The sequence below is a fragment of the Marmota flaviventris genome, chromosome 5 (genome assembly GCF_047511675.1).
Source record: "Marmota flaviventris isolate mMarFla1 chromosome 5, mMarFla1.hap1, whole genome shotgun sequence".
In the NCBI taxonomy this organism is placed as follows: domain Eukaryota; kingdom Metazoa; phylum Chordata; class Mammalia; order Rodentia; family Sciuridae; genus Marmota; species Marmota flaviventris.
The window spans coordinates 36,554,648-36,569,144 of record NC_092502.1 but is presented as its reverse complement, the minus strand read 5'-3'; the positions used below and the strand labels follow the sequence as shown (position 1 = coordinate 36,569,144).

At 35.5% G+C, this 14,497-nt stretch overlaps 1 protein-coding gene across 2 annotated transcripts in view; it reads right to left on the bottom strand.

The window, feature by feature from the left end:
• The window catches only part of Rnf130 (ring finger protein 130), a 96,417-nt gene that overhangs the window by 25,421 nt on the left and 56,499 nt on the right, over positions 1-14,497 (bottom strand). The window lies entirely within an intron of this gene.

Sequence of the window (14,497 nt, the reverse complement as noted above, 5' to 3'; positions counted from 1 at the left end):
AATCTACTCCAGTATTAATGTAGCCATATCAACTTTAATTTGTGTTGGTATGGTAAAACTTTTCATCCTTTTAACCTATTCTTATTTTTATACTTATTTGCTTATTGTAGTGCTTGGGATCAATCCCAAGGCCTCATACCAAGCTCTGTATCCCAATCTCTTAATCTCTGCTTCAAATGAGGGTATTTAGGCATATACTTTAGTGTGATTATGGATATGGTTATGTTTAAGTCTATCTACTTGGTATTTGTTTTCTCTTCCCTTTTCCCCTTTTTAGGCTGAGAAATTTAATGATTTTAATGACTCCATATATCTCCTTTGTTGATTATTATTTTAAAAATATTTATTCTTAAGTTTTAGGTGGATACAATATCTTATTTTACATTTATGTGGTGCTGAGGATAGAACCCAGTTCCTCATGCACACTAGGCGAGCACTCTACCACTGAGCCAGCCCCAGCTGGATTATTATTCTTATTTGTGTTATTTTAGCGGTTGCTTTAGGATTAACACACACACATATATATATATGTATATATATATATATATATGTATGTATGTATGTGTGTGTATATATATATATATATATATATATATATATATATATATATATGTATGTGTATATATATATATATGTATGTATATATATATATATATATATTTTTTTTTTTTGGTACCAGCAATTGAATCCAGGGGTGCTTAACCACTGAGCCATATCCTCAGCCCCTTTCATCTGCTTTTTCATTTATTCATTCATTCATATATTTATTTTGAGACAGTTTCTAAGTTGATTAGGGTCTAAGTTGCTGAGGCTGGCTTTGAACTTGCAATCCTCCTGCCTCAGCCTCCCAAGCCATGAGATCATACACATGCACCACCATGCCTGGTTTAACCCATACATATGTAATCACAGTTGAACTTCAAGTAATTATACTCATCCTGTACAATATGAAAGCCTTATACAGTATACTTTGATTCCCCTCTTGGCCTTTGTGTTATTGTTGTTATCCATTTTACTTATAAATAAATTTAACATACTCTACATAGTTATCATATTTCAATTATCTTTTTAAGTCATTAAAACATGCATAACATTAAATTTGCCATCTTAACCATTTTTAAATGTACAGCTTAGTGAGTCAAATATACCACTGTTGTGCATCTCAAACTTTTAACCTTACAAAACAAAAACTATATGCATGAGATAGCTACTCCCCAATCTCCTTTCCTCCAGCCCTTGGCAACAACCATTTTACTTTCTGTTTCTATAATTTTGACTATTCTAGCTACCTTATAAGAGGAATCAAAGTGTTTTTCTTTGGCATATTTCACATTGCATAAAATCTTCAAGCTTCATCCTCATTATAGCAAGTCTCAAAATTTCCTTCCTTTTTGAAGGCTGAATAATATTCTGGTTCTATGTATATGTGACATTTTATTTATCCACTTATCTGTAGATGGGATCTTGAGTTGGGCTACTTCTGCCTTTTGCCTATTAACAATTATGTTGCTATGAACATGGGTAAAACAAATGATCTATTTGAATCTGTTTTCTACTCTTTTAGGTATGAAACCAGAGTGGAGTAATTGCATCATATTAAAATTAATGCTGAACGTTTTGAGAAACTGCCATATAATTTTTCACAGCAGACACATCGCTTTACATATGTACCGGCAATACACGAGGTTCTAATTCCTCCAGATTTATGCCAGCTGTTATTGGTTTTTTGTTTTTATATTAGCCATCCTAATGGGTGTCCAGTGATAACTCATATGGTTTTGATTTGCATTTCCTTAATGATTAGTGATATTAAGCATTTTTTATGTGCTTATTGGGCACTTATATTTTCTTTGGAGAAGTATATATTTATTCTTTGGTCTATTTTTAGTTTTTTTTTTTTACTGTACTACATACAGTACAGTAAAAAGTTCTTTAAGTAAAGAGTTCTTTAAATATTGTGGATATTAACCCCCTTAAGATTTGAAAATATTTTGTCCTATTCAATGGTTGCCTTTTTGTTGTTTTTTTTTATGCATAGATGTTTTTATTTTTTATGCAATTTTATTTATTTCATTTTTTATTACAGAATTCTAGTTACACATAGAAGCTGGGTTCATTTTGACAAAATCATAAATGCATGGAATTTGATTTACTCCATTTCAGTCCCCATTTTCCCTCCTCTCGTCCTCCCCCTATTCTCCTTCCTCTATCTTACTATGCATAGATGTCTTTAATTTTGATGTATGTACTTCACTGTATCAATTCCTCCTCATTTCCTTTTGGTACCAGAACCAAGAAATCAATGCCAGATTCGGTGTTACAAAGCTTTTCTCCTACATCTTATTCCAAAATTTTATAGTTCTGGCTCTTGTGTATAGGTCTTTGGTCCATTCTGAATTAATTTTTGTAAACAGTGTAAGAGTTCAACTTCATTCTTTTGCATGTTGACAACCAGTTTTCCTACCACTGTTATTAAAGACTTTCCTAACCCCAATGAATGATCTTGGCACCCTTTTCTATTCTACTGGTATACAGATCTGTCTTTATGCCAACACCAAACTGGGTTGATTGTAACTTTGTAGCACAATTTAAAATTGGGAAGCATGAGACCTTTAACTTTTCCTTCTTTTAAAAGAATTTTTAGCTATTGAGGATCTCTTGAGATTTCATATATATTTTAGCATGGATTTTTCTATTTTGGAGGAAAAATAGCATTAGGATTTTGATAAGGACTTCAATGAATCGCTGGATCACTTTAGGTAGTACTAACATCTAAACAATTTAGAATATTCAATTCATGAACACAGGATTTCTTTGCATTTACATGTTGAGCATTCATACTCAGAAAATCTGAAATCCAAAATACTCTGAAATCATGTGCTCAGAACATTTTGGATTTTGGAACATCTTGAATTTCAGATTTTTGGATTAGGGATACTCAACCAGTAAAATGTATGCAAGTATCCTCAAATCTGGAAAACTCCGAAATCTGAAACACTTCTGGTCCTGAACACTAAGATAAGGGCTACTCAGTCTGTATGTGCATCTTCTTTAATTCCCTTAAGCAATATTTTTTAGTTTTCAGGGTGTAAGTCTTTCACCTCTTTGGTTAAGTTTATTGTTCAGTATTTTATACCTCTTAATGTTATTGTAAATGGGATAGTTTTATTTCTTTTTTGGACTGTTCATAGTTATTGTATAGAATATACTTGAAGGTAGGTGGATTTGATGTGGAGTGTAAGACAAAGAGAAGGGGGGTGTAGATAACACCATGGTTTGGGGCTTATGCTGCTTAGAAAAGAAGAGTCATTATTTAATGACTTGGGAATGATGCAGGGAGAGGTTTGGAAGTAGAAAGTGAATCTACGGCCATACCATCCTGAACTTGCCCAATCTCATCTGGAAGTAGAAAATGAAAATTCAGTTCTGAATATATACTGTTTCCTCAACTCTTTGGATTTCTCCCATCCCCCATCCCAGTCTTAGATAGTTTCCACACATATGGGTTGATTAGCACTCTGGAAAATATGCAAGATAGTTGGACTCTGTAGATATCAGGGTGTTCCCCCCGCCCCCATACATTTCTCTTCTCTTCATTACTGTGCTCTAAGAATACCAGTCAGGTTGTTCTCCTAGATCTCAGATCTGTTCCTTCCAAGGAAAAAGGCTACTGTATTCTGCCATGGCCCTCTATATAGTCACCTCGAAACTCTCTCAAGACATTTAAAATGAACAATCCTAGGATCATCTCATTTGTTTTCCATTTTTCAGGAATTTCTGTCCGTTGCTGCCTGATATCTAATGTTTTGAAGTTGTTTTCTTATTAACTGTTTCAGACAAGAGGGCAAACCAAGTCCATTTTTACATCTTAGCCCAAAGCAGATGTCTCTAACCATACTTTTATATTTAAATGCCATTTTTAAAGGATAAAATTGGGTTATTTGTCATACAGAACATCCCACATTTTAAATTGTCAGATTCTTCTTGGTGTCATTTATTTGGTCCATTTCTTAGACAACTGTTCTTAGGTTCAATTGCTTTAGCAAGAATAATTCCTACCAAGTGATATCCTGGTAATATGAAGCATGATTAGTGTATTCAGGTTTTGTCAGCCTGGTCTATCCATTTTAAATCTCACATGAATTTTATGTCTGATTTTAGCAACCATGGATTATCTCTAACTAAACCCATCATTTCAATAATGATTTTCTAATTCCATAATTCATTTATTACTTGAAATTCTTCTATAAAAAGTTTTCCCTCATGAACTGATTACCATTCAATAATCTGAATAGAAAAACCAGAATTTTTTCAAAACTCTGATTTTTAGAGTAACAAGTTGGTCCTCTAACAACCTCTAGTTTCAAATCACTTGCAGTTTTTATTCATTACACGCTATAACTGCCTCATTTGTGGATATGAAGAGGTCCTTTAAGAGGACAACTAAATACTTATACCACCACCACTATAGTCTTAATACCTTCTTGGTTTTATGACAGAAGATCCACTTTATACATTTTTAGCTGTAGGTATGTAGTAATTTCCCCAAGGATCCCTAGGTTCCTCTATGTAGGAAGTGACATTTAAAGACAACCCTAGAGCAGTCTAGGGTGAAATGGGGTAAGGCAGAAATTCATTATTTTATTGAGGATGTAAAATAGCAATTTTTTGTCTTTCTTTTTTTGTGTGTGGTGCTGGGGGAGGGTCAAACTCAGGGCTCACACATGCTCGGGAAGTGCTCTGCCACTGAACCCCCAAACAGTATTTTCCCAAATTCTGCTATTCCTTCAGAGTTTATTGTCATTCTTTTATAAACAGGGATATTCATTGTTTCTAAATTGTCATGGCTATGGACAGAGAAACTATGTTTTTGAAAAAAGAAAAATAAGCTGGGTATTTATACTGTTATCTATAATTCAAAATAAATAAAGTTATAGAGTTATTACTTAATTTCAGCTTTTTTCTTTTAATATTTTTTAGTTGCCAACGGACCTTTATTTTACTTATTTATATGCAGTGCTGAGAATCGTGCCTCACACATGCTAGGCAAGTTCTCCACCACTGAGCTACAACCCCAGGAAGGTAAATGGTCAAAGGGAAGACTAGGACAAGCTTTGAGAGGTTAAGACTTTTGAGACACAACCTCAATAGGGATGAGGGTGGGGGGGGTCCTCAAAGGTTAAACTGCTTTACCACCCATGGCCAATGATTCAATCAGCCATGCCTATATAATGAAGCTTCTATAAAATCCCAAAAGGACTGGATTTGGAGAGTTTCTGGATGGCAAAGGTGTGGAAGGTGGGCTGTAGCATACAAGGAAAGGGCTCCATGTCAATTCTAACATAATCTTACACTTCGGATCTCTTCATCAATAACCTTCTAATATTCTTTATAGCAAACTATTAATAAGTAAATGTTACTCTGAGTTCTGTGAACAGCTCTAATAAACTAGTTAAATCCCAGGAATGTCTTATGATCTATACCCTCCTTCATTCACTCTCTTTTCCCTATCTTTCTTTTTCCTTTTTGTGTCAAAGGAAAGCTGTCTCCCTGTGCTCCAATCTCTCCTTTTAGCTTTCCACATACCCTGCTTATTAATATCTGTCTTTGTGTTCAGGTTTTCCCTCTTAAGTAGCAAGCTCCCCATGTCCCCTGCAAGTCTTTTCTATCAGGAAAAATCTTTCATCACTCTACTGCTGAAGACCCTTGGTTTGACTTCTTGTTTCTTAGGGAATAAAGTTTAAATTCCTTAGCATGTGATTCAAGCCCTTCATAGTCTATGTTAATTTCCTCATCTAATATCGGTTCACGGTTCCCAGCTTTCTCCCCACTATTCCTAATGTTCTGCCATTCAACTCTCCTGTCTCCTTTATCTATCCTCAGCTCTGTGGAAAATGATCACTTTGCCTAACTTTCCTCCCAGTCTCTGTCTGCTGCAGGCATATTCTTTGAACTTCATCTCAAGTATCACTACCTTCTCTGTGAAGTGTCCCTGACTCACCTGGAGTAATATCATTTTGCGCCTAAAGAGAAACACTTATACCACGCAGAATTTTGATGATGCTGTCTGCCTTCCCAACAGATTATAAACAAAATAATAAACTCAGTTCAAACACCTATTCTTTCTAGTTTTTTTGGAACTGTTACTCCCTAATAAACAAAATTCATTCTATCATACAATAATAACAAAAGTAGTTGCCTTTTCTTGACCATACAATCCTTTTCTAGAGGAAAAGTATGAATGGTATATGTAATACTCCTACTTATCCCCCCAATTTAGAAGGAAAAAATTTTGAACCCATAATTTTTCAAAGATTTAAATGTATAAATGCAGAGTACTAGCAAGTATTAGCTTCCCCTGATACAGAGACATTTGGTATATTTCTATATTTTGACATGCAAGTGCATTCTCAATTGACTACTCACTAAATCTTTTTAAAAATATTTTTTAGTTGTAGATGGACACAAAACCTTTATTTTATATATTTATTTTTATGTGGTGCTGAGGATTGAACCCAGTGCCTCATATGTGTGAGGCAAGCGATCTACCACTGAGTTAACAAACCCAGGCCTTACTGAACTTTTGAAGTGAAAACAGGTAATAAAGTTATATTTCATTTTGCTAACCTGGAGACATTTATAAGGTCTAAGATACTATATCCACATGTTAAAAAAGTTCTTGCAAAAAGTTTTTAAAATATCTTAAAAATCATATAGTAGATGCTAAGGTGTCATCTTTTGCCTTCAGGCAGATCTTCAGCATTACATAAATTAATAAATAAAATAAGGATATTGTGTTATATAAAAATTAACTGTAAAGTTATTAAGATTAAAGTTAAAGCCCAGCATTCTTACTTTAAAACTGGTAAAACTGACTTGCTGGATGTTTAAGGCCAAATTTAAATATTAAGGTTAAAATAAAGGAGCCAAAAAAACCAATATTTGGCTCTTGCCCTCTAAGTCAGCCGGAACCCAGGACAGGGAAAAAGCTTTGCAACTCCAGGCCACATAACCTCCCGATAAGGGAGATTAATGAGACCACTGGAGAACAGAAAGCCAATGAGTGTACATGCTGCAAAAGAGGAGGGTCATTTAAAAAGGAGACATGCCTGATGCTTCCAAGGGAAGCCAGATGGTCAGCAAGACCTTGACCCATCCTAATGCAGATGACACTAATAGAGCTAAAAAGCCACTCACATGTTCCCCAAGAATGTCCTCCAAGGAAACTCAGCTGACTCTTACCAATAGATAGAAACAAGGTCAGTTTGACCAGCTTGGTCTTAAACACCTAGCAAAAACAGTTAAAACAAAAGCACAGCCATTCCTGGACATTTAAAAAGAAACAACAGTTATTTTAATGTAACTTAAAATGTACACTAGTGCTAGCATCCCCCAAAATAAGTAAGACTGGAGACAACAGAAGAAAAATTCTTAGGCAAAAATGCCTGATAACTACCAATAAATGCCAGAAGTTTCTATTCAGTTTAAGGTCTACAGATCTTCTTACATAGGTAGGTGTAATCAATGTTTATTAATATAATTATCTAGCCCTAAGTAACAAAAGGATCTTTACTGAACACAGAGGTCATGCCAAAAAGGTATTTTTATAAAAACCAGATGACATTAACTAATTTAACTAAATGTTGTGTCTACATTCCTGATAATTCTGACAATGTTAAAGATTTATGTTCCCTAAAAAAGTGCCTTATTAGGCTTTGTTAGGCCTTGTTATTGGGACATTTTCTCAGGTCTTCCGCCTCCTGGTAAACAATTATTAATTTCTGTCATTTTCATGATATCCATGGACAGGTTCCAGATGCTACAACTGCTATTTTGTATTAATCTTACTTCAGCACTCATGTCTTTTTGTTTCTCTCATAGAAGTGCCCACCCCAGTTGAATTTACATCCTGTTCTTCCTGAGCCAGATTTTTACCATGGACTCCTTGACCCACTCAGTTTCTAAAAAGGGACTCCAAACTGCTTGCCCACTGCACATCACCCCCTTTCAGCTGGAAGTAGCAAGAACGGTCATCGCCCTTTTCCCTTACAGCAGTTGGAAGTCCCTAATATTAGAGGAAAAATTACGGTAAATGTAGATGTTCGCCAACATGTCTAGCTCAGGAAGATGTACCTGGGAAACTGCTCCCAAGATCACCCTGGGTGATCTCCCAGAAAGAGACACTTGCTTCCATAACCCAACTTATAAGTGGAAAAAAACTCCCTGTTCACCAAAAATTGTGCTTCCCGGGTCCCACTTTGAACTCCTTGACTAAATCTCCAAACTGTCAATAACTCTGAACTATGTAACCTACTATTTTGATGGAGTAAAGGGAAAAGAACACCTGGACTTATTAAAAGGCCAGGCCCCACTGATTTATCAACATAGACGGGCTGCCTCCATTTTAGTTCCCCTCCTAACTGGTTTGGAAATAGCTGGATCTACTGCTTTAGGAACTGCAGGTCTTATCACAAACTCTAAAAATTTTAAGTCCCTCAGCCATCAAATAGATATAGATTTAGGAAAACTAGAAAGGTCAATCTCCAAACTAGAGGTTTCACTAGACTGTCTGACAGAAATAGTCTTACAAAACAGATGAGGTCTAGAATGGTCTCTTTCTGAAACAAGGAGGACTTTGTATGGCTCCAGGAGAAACTTGTTTCTATGCAAACCATTCTGGGATAATAAAGGACAGTTTGGCGCTTGTGAGAAACAGGTTAAAGGAAAGAGATGAAGCACTAGAAACTTCAGGCAATTGGTTCCAAAACCTATTCTCATGGTCCCCTTGGTTGACTACCATCAGTTCAGCTGTAGTTGGGGCCCTAGTCCCTTCTCCTGATTGGTATTACTGTAGGACCCTGCCTCTTAAAAACCCTCCTAAACCATATACACAAAAAAATGTAGATGAGGTCAGACTTATGGTCTTGCGAGCCCAGTATAGTCCCTTAGACACAGAAGGATAAAAACAAAAACAAAAACAAAAAAAAATTGAGGCCTAATGATGTGCAAGATTGACATCAAACCTACTAAAACCAGTGGGGAATGTGATAGTAGGAGCAAATGTGACTCCATTTTGTTTTATGACTTCATCCTGTAAAACAACCATGCCAAGTAGAAGAGTCATGACTGGAGTAAGATGTTCTTTTCCTTTTGCTAAAGAAACCTTTAAGAACACGGAACTACCTAATGGGGTATTGTTTTTGTAACTAGGGTAACGGGGCTCTGTTTCTGTAACTGGGGTGACTGGGCTAACTGTGATTGGTTAGGCTTCCCTCCACTTGACTGCACTCTCCCGCTTTTGTAACCTGGCTTGCTTGCATTGGCTAGACCCCCTGAACATCCCTTTTGCGGTTTTCAGGCTTATAAGGAGTGCCCTTGCAATTGTTCGGGGCTGATCAGGGGAACAGCTTTATGTTCTGGTCAGCCGCCACCGGTGTGCTTCAATAAAGGCTTGATTCGATTATACGTGAGTGGTCTGGAAGTCAGTTTATGAAACCCTGGGACAAAGCTTTAACTATAACATATGTATTTTTACAAGAAATCTTAAGATATTCTAAACTCCATTAGGTAGGCTGTGAAAATTTATGTATCTGCCCTTTTCTTCAACAGCAAAATAAAAATTTTATTGTAATTTTAGGAATCAGATTTGACTACTTTGGGACTAAAAGTGCAATATCAATCATGGAATTGTTGAAAAAAATTAACAATTTTCAGAAAAATCCTTGGGCACACTTTCAATATAAACGCACCAAACGTTTACCCTTTTAAGTAAAATAACTATCGCTGACTTAACTTAAAAAGTGACATTACATTTAAGTTTAACATTAGCCATCATCTGAGCTATCTGTGCCTAAACAGTATTCTGATGTATTGAAACAGTTTTTCAGGAAGAACAAACCACAGACACTTAAGCGGTAAACTAAAAGCCAAAGCAAACTAAAAGCAAAAGCGTTAGATTTTTATATCACATGTAAAATGGTCTGAAGTGTTACCATTGTGCTTACATTGTGATTAGAAAACTATTTACAATGTGTAGCTCTCCCTAGTAACATATTCTGTAGAATAACTGCTTCATTATATAACATTTTCTTGGGGAAAATCAGAGTCTTTCTTAACTCACTGTTTTTCCTTGGTACTAGTTCTGGCCTCTCTTTTAAAATAGACAAATGTTTCAAACAGTCAAGTTGCTGCCACCTGCTTATTAAACTTTAATAAGCTAAGCTTTTTAAGTCACATAAAAATTTCATCAAGCATTTCACAATGTTAGGGAAAACGGAAGGAAGAAAAAAGGTCAGAACATCACTTTCCACTGAAGCACTGTCTGGAGAGGGATGCTTTGAAAGGAGCCACAAAACAAATACTAGGGAAACAAGCCCTGTTTATGGCCAGTGCCAGATGGTGACTGCATTTACTCCTTCATCTCACATAGGCCTCTTACTGGGTGCTAATTAAAGCACTATCTTTAAATAGCAGGCTCCCGGGACAACTATGAGTTTTTTCCAAAGGTCTCTGGAAGTGCTACATTCAGCTAATTATTACTATAGGCTTTCTGTCAAGCAGCTCTTCCTCATTTTATTTTCAGTATTTCATATGGCAACGTATTTTTTTTAAAAAAACCTTTAATCTGTTTTTTATTTTAAAGTCATATGGCATTTATAATAAGGAAAGAGGAGGTATGCTATCCAGGAACCTTGAGACTTGAGGAAAACGCAGGGTGCTGAGCTCCTTGGGCTTCCTTACTGCTTCCCATATATTCCAGACAACATGCTACAGAAGCCTCCAATCTGGAACTTCCAACAGGAAACAGACAAAGCCAAGAAAAGCCTAATTTCCTCTAGTCAAAGCGCCAGGAAGAAGGTGATCTAATATCAGAAAACTTTTCTGGGCAATACCTATTCTACTCTAGCCAGATGCCTAGGGGAAAATCACACTATTTCTCTTACCCTAGTTCCACCAGCACCCAGTGGGAAAGTAGTCTCCCAACCCAGCTCCTCAGGGAGTACACTGATTTGAAATTTATACACACTCCACCCAACAGTAGAACACAGATTTTTTTTTATAAGAAATTATTCTTCTAAATTATTTATTTATTTTTATGTGGTACTGAGGATCTAACCCAGGGCCTCACACATGCTAGACGAGCGCTCTACCACTAAGCCACAACCCCAGTCCCAGAACACACATTTTTTAATTAATTTTTTATGCATTTTGATATATCATAGATGGGATATAATTTCTCATTTTTCTGTGTGTACATGTTGTAGAATCATATTGGTCATGCAGTCACATACATACATACTGTAATAATGTCTGTTTCATTCCACTTCTTTCCTATTCCCAGGTCTCCTCCCCTCCCTTCACTAATCTAAGTAACGCTATTCTTCTCTAGTGCCCTCCCCTTATTGTGACTTAGCATCTGCATATTAGAGAAAACATTTGGCCTTTGGTTTTGTGGCTTATTTCACTTGGCATGATATTATCCAATTCCATCCATTTATTGGCAAATGCCATAATTTATCTGTTCTTTAAAGAGGAGTAATATCCATTGAGTATATATACCACATTTTCTTTATCCATTCATTAATTGAAGGACACCTGGTTCCATTTGACCCAGCTATCCCACTCCTTGGTTTATACCCCAAAGGACTTAAAATCAGCATACTACAGTAGTGCAGCCACATCAATGTTTATAGCAGCTCAATTCACATTTTTTTTAAGTACCCATGAAACATTCATCAAGGTAGACCATATCCTAGATCATAAAACAAATCTTAAGAAACAGAAAAAGAATAGGAATCAAAGTATTTTGCTGATCATAATGGAGTCACTAAGATAACGTGACCATAACACCAAGATAATAAAGAATATTAAACTTTTTTTTTTTTTTTTTTTTGGTATTGGGGATTGAACCCAGGGGCACTTAACCACTGAGTCACATTCCTATCCCTTTCTTATATTTTATTTAGAAACAGGGTCTTGCTAAGTTCCTTAGGGCCTTGCTAAATTGCTGAGGCTGCCTCAGTCTCCAAGCCACTGGGATTACAGGCGTGCTGCTGTGTCTGGCTAAACACATTTCTTAATAACATATGAGTCAAAGAGGCAGTCTCAAAAGAAAAAAAAACCATAGAACTGAATGAAAACATAACATGTTAAATTAATTAACAATTGAAAATGTGTGGGACACAGATAAAGAAGTGCTGAGAAAAATCTATAGCTCTAAATGCATATATTAGAGGTTTTTCTTTTGTGGTACTAGGGATTAGAACCCAGGGCCTTGTGCATGCAGGGCAAGCACTCTATCAACTGAGCTATATCCCCAGCCCCTAAGTGCATATATTAAAAAAAGAGAAAAGGTTTCCAATAAATAAACTACAAGCTTAAATCTAAAAAGGAAAAGTATAAAACTTTTAGGGAAGATAAAAAGAAAATCTTTGGAATATTTAGGGTTAGGCAGGGTTTTTATTTTTATATTTGACACAAAACACGATTCATAAAAGGAAAAATTCATATATTAAGCTTCATCATAATTAAAAACTTTTGCTCTTTAAAAGACCCAATAAAGAGGTTGAAAAGACAAACTAGAATGTAAGAAAGTATTTGCAAACCACACATCTGAAACTGAGCAGTAAAAAACAATCCAGGCAGAGACATAAATGGACATTTCACTAAAGAGGATGGCAAATAAGCACATGAAAAGATAATCAACATCAGTAGTCACTGGAAAATGCAAATTAAAGCCAAAATTATTAAAATAGAATAAACTACTGATACTCCCAAGTTGGAAGGACATCAAGGGAATTATGCTGAATGAAGAAATCTAAACTCTAGAGGTGAAGCACAATATATCTCTATATACATAGCATTCTTGAGATGACAAAGCTGTAGACATGGGGAACAGATTAGTGGTGGTGAGGGGTTAGGGAAGAAGGTACTATGATTGTAACAGTAGCACGAGGAATCCTTGCGATGAAACTGTTGTGTATCTTGACTGTGATGGTCACATGAATATAAGACTGCACAGAACTAAAAACACACATACTCTCACATAAAGAGTCCAGTGAATGCAGTAAAATCAGTAGATTACATCCACATCAATTTCTGATGTGGAATACTAACTATAATTATAGTTGTAATACTAACTATAACCAAGCAATATATTATCACTAGAGGAAAACAGATCTCTGCATTATTTCTTACAAATGCAAGTAACTCTTCAATTATCTCAAAATAAAGTTTAAAAAATGCAAAAGGCCAGTATTTCTCAGAAAGTGTACATAATCTGAATCTAATCATGAAGAAACATCAGACAAACTCAAACACAAAATCTGACCCTCTTGGCAAATGTCAATGTCATGAAACAATAATAAGAGACATGACAACGAAATGCAATGTAATCTGTAAATCTGATCCAATCAAGCTGGGGTTTTTCTTTGCTATCAAAATGGAATTATTGAGCAGTTTTACACAACTTGAAAACTATTTTATACAACTATCTGGTCTGTAGATTAGATAGTGCACTGCATCAATGTTAATTTCCTGATTTTGAATAATCATACTATGGTTAAATAAGAGAATGTTCTTGTTTTTACAAAACACACAATGAAGTATTAAAGGTAGGGTGCACCATATCTAAAACTTACTCTCAAATGGTTTATATATTTTTAAACATAGAAAAGAAAATATAGCAAATATTAACAGCTGGATAATATTCATGAAGGGAATACTTTTGCATTATTCTTGCAACTTTTTGTAAATTATAAAACTTATTAAAATAAAAAATTCAAAAGTAGACAAGATACTTCATAGAGCCTGGCATGTTCATGTTCAATAAACTGTAATTTTCAGAAATTTCAAAGGCTGGGGATGTGGTTCAGTGGTAGAGCTTCACTAGCTTGCATGAGGCCCTGGGTTCAATTCCCAGTACTGCAAAAACAAAAACAAATTTTATAACTATTTTCAGATGAAGAAACAAGTTGAGAAGCTAAATAAATTGTCCAGGAAGAAAATAGGTAAACTGGTAATAAGGTAGGAATTTGAACTCACACCTTTTCCATGCCAAAGTCTATTCTTCTTTAACTAGAATAAGGAGAGATGAAAATTCCAACTCCTCCATGGGAATCCTTATGCACCGATAGAACAAGATCGCGCTATGCAAAACTTGGCTTCTCTCTAAGCAATTCACTTCTTAGTTCCTAAAGGAAAAGTCTAGGACAGGGACAACCCAAACTCAACTCTTAGGATATTACACAAACTAACAAACTCAGAATCATCATCTATCTACACCCTTCATCCGGGGAACTGCCTCTACGTAGTCTTTATTCATTAAACCAAAATTCATCGAGCCCTTAGGATGTGTAAATTGACAAAATTCTAAAATGACCATTCAGAGACAAATTCTAAAATGACCATTTCTTCTACTGTTCTTCCCCACCTCACCCTCATCCCATGTCTGAGTTTAGATATGATAGGAAATTTATTTTTAATTGATTTTTTCCTC